The sequence below is a fragment of the Salmo salar genome, chromosome ssa08, assembly GCF_905237065.1.
Source record: "Salmo salar chromosome ssa08, Ssal_v3.1, whole genome shotgun sequence".
Taxonomy (NCBI): Eukaryota; Metazoa; Chordata; class Actinopteri; order Salmoniformes; family Salmonidae; genus Salmo; species Salmo salar.
The window spans coordinates 25,789,678-25,796,539 of record NC_059449.1 but is presented as its reverse complement, the minus strand read 5'-3'; the positions used below and the strand labels follow the sequence as shown (position 1 = coordinate 25,796,539).

Here is a 6,862-nt window from a genome sequence, read left to right as displayed (position 1 = left end):
AGATACAACACCCTGACCAGAGAGAGGGACCAGCTACAGACCAGATACAACTCCCTGACCAGAGAGAGAGACCAGCTACAATCTTTAGTTGAGAAAGGTGAGTCAAATTGTCTCATGACTGTTCTGTTTGACAGTCTCTGTATCAGTTCACATGTCACTTACAGACAGGAAGTTAACTGATATTAAATGAAAAATGATGTCACGCTCGTCGTGTATATAGTGGACCAAGGTGCAGCGGGTTGAGTGCTCATCTTAACTGTTAGTGTGAACACGTAACAAACAAAACAAGAAAAAACGATTGAACAGTCTTGTAGACACATCAGTACAAAGAACAACCTCCCACAAAGGGACAGGTGAAAACATGGCTACCTAAGTATGACTCTCAATCAGCAACAACGATGTACAGCTGTTCCTGATTGAGAGCCATACCAGGCCTACAAAGAAATACACAACATAGATGGATCATAGAAAACACAACATAGAACAATGACAAAAAACCCCGGAATACATAAACCAAACACACCTCTACCAACACACACACCCCGAACCATATCAAACAAATACCCCCTGCCACGTCCCGACAAAACTATAATAACAAATAACCCTTTACTGGTTAGGACGTGACAAATGATGCTTCCAAACCGTCCATTAGATAGTGCCCTGTCTTCCTTGAGTGTCTGATTGATACTTAATTCAATGTTGTATTAAAGTGACTAAAGCAAGAAATGTTCAACTTACAGTGTGTCCTCAAGGATGGAAAAAGCTTGGTAGCAGTTGTTACTACGTCTCTACTGAGTACAAATCCTGGGAGGAGAGCAGACAGGACTGCAGAAATAGAGGAGCACACCTGGTGGTTATCAACAGCCAAGAGAAACAGGTGTGTGTGTGTGAGGTAGAGAGAAAAAAGAGTGATAGAGATAGCGAGCAGTAATGGGTATGTTTTAACAATGTTGTCTCTCTCCTACAACTACAGACATTAGTCAATTGGTTATGCGGGGTAAAGAACTATGTCTGGATTGGTCTGACTGACTCTGTTTCTGAGGGGACCTGGAAATGGGTGGACGACACACCACTGACCACAAAGTAAGACATTCATGAATTCTGTGTCACTATGACATCACTGTCTGGAGTAGTAGGTTCAGAGTGGACAGCCTGATTATATGTGTTGTTTCTCCTACAGGTATTGGAACAGTGGACAGCCTGATTCTATGTGTTGTTTCTTCTACAGGTATTGGAACAGTGGACAGCCTGATTCTATGTGTTGTTTCTCATACAGGTACTGGAACAGTGGACAGTCTGATTATATGTGTTGTTTCTCCTACAGGTATTGGAACAGTGGACAGTCTGATTCTATGTGTTGTTTCTACTACAGGTGTTGGAACAGTGGACAGCCTGATTCTATGTGTTGTTTCTCCTACAGGTATTGGAACAGTGGACAGCCTGATTATATGTGTTGTTTCTTCTACAGGTATTGGAACTGTGGACAGTCTGATTCTATGTGTTGTTTCTCCTACAGGTATTGGAACAGTGGACAGTCTGATTCTATGTAATGTTTCTCCTACAGGTATTGGAACAGTGGAGAGCCTAATGGTGGAAGAGCTGAGAACTGTGTATATTTCTACTCCTGGTCATCAGACACAGGAGAATGGTGGGACTATGACTGTTCCCATCAATACAGATGGATCTGTGAGAAATAGGATTCATCCTCGGTACTCTCAACTGCTAAATAGGATTATGATAAGTACTATCAATCGTAAACTATTTTCTGCTTATTCTATTTACCTTGTCAAGTACATACAATATATTACGATGCAAATGTATAATACATTATAATAAAAATAACTAAAAATATACAATAACAATACAATGAACTGATAACAGAATAACTTTTCTGTCTGTTGTTGTGGAAATTCACCACTAAGGACTCAAATTCAAAGGAAATGAATCAATCTTTATTATCTCAGTCATCGAGGTTCACTGACTCAATACAAGGCTGATGTTAATTTTTATTTGTATTACTTTTTAGTTTAGTCTACTTGCTAAATGTTTTTGTGAACTCTTCTTGAACTGCACTGTTAGTTGAGGGCTTGTAAGTAAGCATTTCACGGTAAAGTCTACACTTCTTGTATTCGGAGCATGTGACTAATAAAGTTTGATTTGATTTGAGACCCTTTATACTGCGACACAAACAAGTCCTATAAGCACGGTTGGTTCCTGCATGAGACTGACTGATACCACACCAGGCGTCTTACCTTGAAACTGAGATACTCCTTTGGGTTCCCAGAACAATGTTCTGGGCGCACTAAGGAATTGCATGGACAGTGTAGTGTGGATTCCTCCCATGTACAGTCAATCAGTCACTCGCATGAATCCAACCAAGATGGTTATTAGAAAAGCAGCATTATTCTATACATACGAGTGGATAAACACAGAGAATGTCAGACTCTACTGTATAATAGTTGATCTAACATGGAGCCTAGAAGGACTGTTCTCTACTGTATAATAGTTGATCTAACACGGAGTCTAGAAGAACTGTTCTCTACTGTATAATAGTGGATTTAACATGGAGTCTAGAAGGACTGTTCTCTACTGAATAATAGTTGATCTAACATGGAGTCTAGAAGGACTGTTCTCTCTGCTGTATCATATAATCTCTGACACTTTTAAGACTGAAAATGTGAATGTACTATATATGAGGTTTCAGTTACGACCCATGTGCAGACTGTGTAGAGGTAACAATGTTTATTGTAACAACAGGGGCAGGCAAACGACGGGTCAAGGCAGGCAGGGGTCGATAATCCAGAGTAGTGGGGCCAAGGTACAGGACGGCAGGCAGGCCCAGGGTCAGGTCAGGCAGAGGTCGGTAATCCAGAATGGGGGCAAAGGTACAGGACGGCAGGCAGGCTCAGGCAGAGTGGTCAGGCAGGCGGGCTCGGAGTCAGGACAGGCAGGGGTCAAAACCAGGAGGGCCGGAAAAGAGAGACTGGAAAAAGCAGGCGCTGAGACACTAAACACGGGTAGTCTTGAACAAACAAGATGTACTTGCACAGACAGAAAACACGGTGTCATGACGTTGCCCACTTTGGGTTTTCTATGCACCATCCCCTATCTCCCCCTTACTCGGCCCTGTGAGAGAGGTCGTAAATTCCTAAGAAAATGTCCTGCCTCATGGCCACAGTATACAGAGAGAGTGGGTTTCATAGAAAGAACCTAGGAATTCTTCCACCTCACCGGACTGGAGAACCGAATGACATTTATGTTCTGTAGAAGGTATAAAAGATCGGTGAAGAATCCAGCTACGAACTGGTCCGTTTGGTACACTTTTGTGAAACTCATGAGAGACAATACGGCCACATTACCATGAGCTCTGTTTATATCATAGCCTCAGTTGTGAGATTTACATCTAATGGATGTACAAAATTAATGAATAAGGATAAAGCTATTTGGAATATGTTGGGATGCTTGTAAGATGTTAATGTGAGAGAATTGTATTTTCTGTTTAGAGTTTTACCAAGTCATCGGCACGCCCCCATGAACAGACGGGACCTGGCGTCATGAGACAGACTTTTTCTGTCATTCCGAATATAACCCCCACCCAGGGTTTCTATCACCAGACCAGCTTACATCGAGAACGAGAGGGCCAAGGTTTGACCATGCATTCCTCGTTCGGAACTTTAACCATACCACGTGGTTAAACTCTTAGACTATAGATACCCGACAGAATAATAACAAGTCTTTGATATTAATTACTAGTCTGCAGCTAGGAATTTGGTATCATTGAATGTGAAGACCGATGAAACATCCATCCTATAACGACATTAATGAATGTCACTTTGAAATATCCATTCTAAATGAGAGAGACAGAGAACGCGAGGACAAAATTCTCCAACAGAACCAAACTCTCCAACAAAGATCCCGACGACACACTGAGCATAAATATATATATTGATTGCAATTGTTCCCCGAATGAGTGAGCGTTCATGTGCAAACGATTAGCATTTCAATTGTTAATATTTATCAACTCTGTAGTGCCTTCTCAGCTGACCCACACTCCCCTTTTGTCTAACAAGCCGCCATGCCGGTTTAGCCCACTAGAGCACCTTCCTTTATCATTTCTTTGTAACGATACCTACTGTTATGCATTTCTGTGAATTACTTAGATTAGTAAATAAATGATTTTAAGACAATTGATATATGGATGACTCATAGTGAAGACTGGGTTCGTGCAGATAACCAACAATTTACGACGTTTGGAATGTGACTGACGAGGTAAATAACACATCATTAACCTCTCTGGGCTAGGTGGGACGCGCAGTCAGTTGAATCCCGTGGCGCATTATTCAAATACCTTAGAAATGCTATTACTTCAATTTCTCAAACATATGACTATTTTACAGCATTTTAACCTGTTAGGGCTAGGGGGCAGTATTGACATGGCTGGATAAAAAACGTACCCGATTTAACCTGTTAGGGCTAGGGGGCAGTATTGACACGGCTGGATAAAAACGTACCCGATTTAATCTGGTTACTACTCCTGCTCCAGTAACTAGAATATGCATATAATTATTGGCTTTGGATAGAAAACACCCTAAAGTTTCTAAAACTGTTTGAATGGTGTCTGTGAGTATAACAGAACTCCTACGGCAGGCCAAAACCTGAGAAGATTTCAAGCAGGAAGTGGCCTGTCTGAGAAGTAGTGTTTCATCTTGGCTCTTTTTATTGAAGACTCAGGATCTGTGCAATAACGTGACACTTCCTACGTCTTCCATAGGGTCTCAGAGCCCGGGAAAAAGTTGAACGATATCGAGGCAGGCTCTGGCTGAAACACTTTATCGCTTTGGCAAGTGGCCACTCAGAGTACTATGGGCTTAGGCGCGTGCCGCTTGACCGAATGGTTTCTTTTTCCTTTGTCTGTTTATCTAAACGCAGATTCCCGGTCGGAATATTATCGCTTTTTTATGAGAAAAATGGCATAAAAATTGATTTTAAACAGCGGTTGACATGCTTCGAAGTACGGTAATGGAATATTTAGAATTCTTTTGTCACGAATTGCGCCATGCTCATCACCCTTATTTAGCCTTTAGGATAGTGTCTAGAATGCACGAACAAAACGCCACTGTTTGGATATAACGATGGATTATTTTGGACCAAACCAACATTTGTTATTGAAGTAGAAGTCCTGGGAGTGCATTCTGACGAAGACAACAAAGGTAATAACATTTTTCTTATAGTAAATCTGACTTTGATGAGTGCTAAACCTGCTGGGTGTCTAAATAGCTAGCCCTGTGATGCCGGGCTATCTACTGAGAATATTGCAAAATGTGCTTTCACCGAAAAGCTATTTTAAAATCGGACATATCGAAAGTGCATAGAGGAGTTCTGTATCTATAATTCTTAAAATAATTGTTGTGCTTTTTGTGAACGTTTATCGTGAGTAATTTAGTAAATTCACCGGCAGTGTTCGGGTGGGAATGCTAGTCACATGCTAGTCACATGCTAATGTAAAAGCTGGTTTTTGATATAAATATGAACTTGATTGAACAAAACATGCATGTATTGTATAACATAATGTCCTAGGGTTGTCATCTGATGAAGATCATCAAAGGTTAGTGCTACATTTAGCTGTGGTTTGGGTTTATGTGACATTATATGCTAGCTTGAAAAATGGGTGTCTGATTATTTTGGGCTGGGTAATCTGCTGACATAATCTAATGTTTTGCTTTCGCTGTAAAGCCTTTTTGAAATCGGACAGTGTGGTTAGATAAAGGAGAGTCTTGTCTTAAAATGGTGTAAAATAGTCATATGTTTGAAAAATTGAAGTTTGGGGATTTTTGAGGAATTTGTAATTCGCGCCACGCCTATCATTGGATATTGGAGCAGGTGTTCCGCTAGCGGAACGTCTAGATGTAAGAGGTTAAGCTCCAAAACATGTATATAAAGTTTCAGAGCTCTAGGTCTGACGGTTCTTTGATAGTTTGAACGAAGGTAACTATTGCAGTCTCTATGTGTCTGTTAGCCTCACACTGTGTCACTCCCCATTGACTGTGTGGGTGTGTGTGAGTTCCGAAAATCACAGAAATCACGTAGAGCTCCGAAACCCGCCTTAACTTCACTATGGTAGGGAGCAGCAGCATTTGGAATTTTGGATGAAAAGCGTGCCCAAATTAAACTGCCTGCTACTCAGGCCCAAAAGCTAGGATATGCATATAAATGGTAGATTTGGATAGGAACCATTCTAAAGTTTCCAAAACAGTTAAAACAATGTTTGTGAGTATAACACAAATGATTTGGCAGGTGAAAACCTGAGAAAAATCCATCCAGGAAATAGGATTTTGTTATTTTTGTAGTTTTCTATTCAATGCCATTACAGTATCCATTGACTTAGGACTCAAATTGCAGTTCCTATGCCTCCCACTAGATGTCAACCGTCTTTAGAAATTGTTTCAGGCTTGTGTTCTGAAAAATGAGGGGAGTAAAGACCAGTCTGAATGACTGGACCCTAAAGTGTCACAGAGCTTTTTCATGCGCAATCCCGAGAGCACGCCATTCTTGTTTACCTTTTATATTGACAACGTTATTGTCCGATTTAAATATTATCGATTATTTAGGCTAAAAGTATTGAATATAAACATTGTTTGACATGTTTCTATGAACTTTACGGATACAATTTGGATTTTGTTGTCTGCCTGTTGTGACTCGCGTTTGAGCCTGTGGATTACTGAAGAAAAGGCGTAAACAAAACAGAGGTTTTTGGATATAAAGTGAGACTTTATCGAACAAAACAAACATTTATTGAGTAAATGAATGTCTACTGAGTGCAACCATATGAAGATCTACAAAGGTAAGTGATTAATTTTATCTC

The 6,862-nt window shown here is 40.5% G+C and overlaps 1 long non-coding RNA gene across 1 annotated transcript; it reads left to right on the top strand.

The window, feature by feature from the left end:
- Window positions 1–20: 20 nt before the first annotated feature.
- On the top strand, window positions 21–2,166 carry LOC123744249 (uncharacterized). Its single transcript, XR_006770844.1, has 4 exons — window positions 21–97; window positions 741–877; window positions 974–1,083; window positions 1,565–2,166. It is a non-coding gene; the product is annotated as an uncharacterized lncRNA (long non-coding RNA).
- The last annotated feature ends 4,696 nt before the right edge of the window (window positions 2,167–6,862 follow it).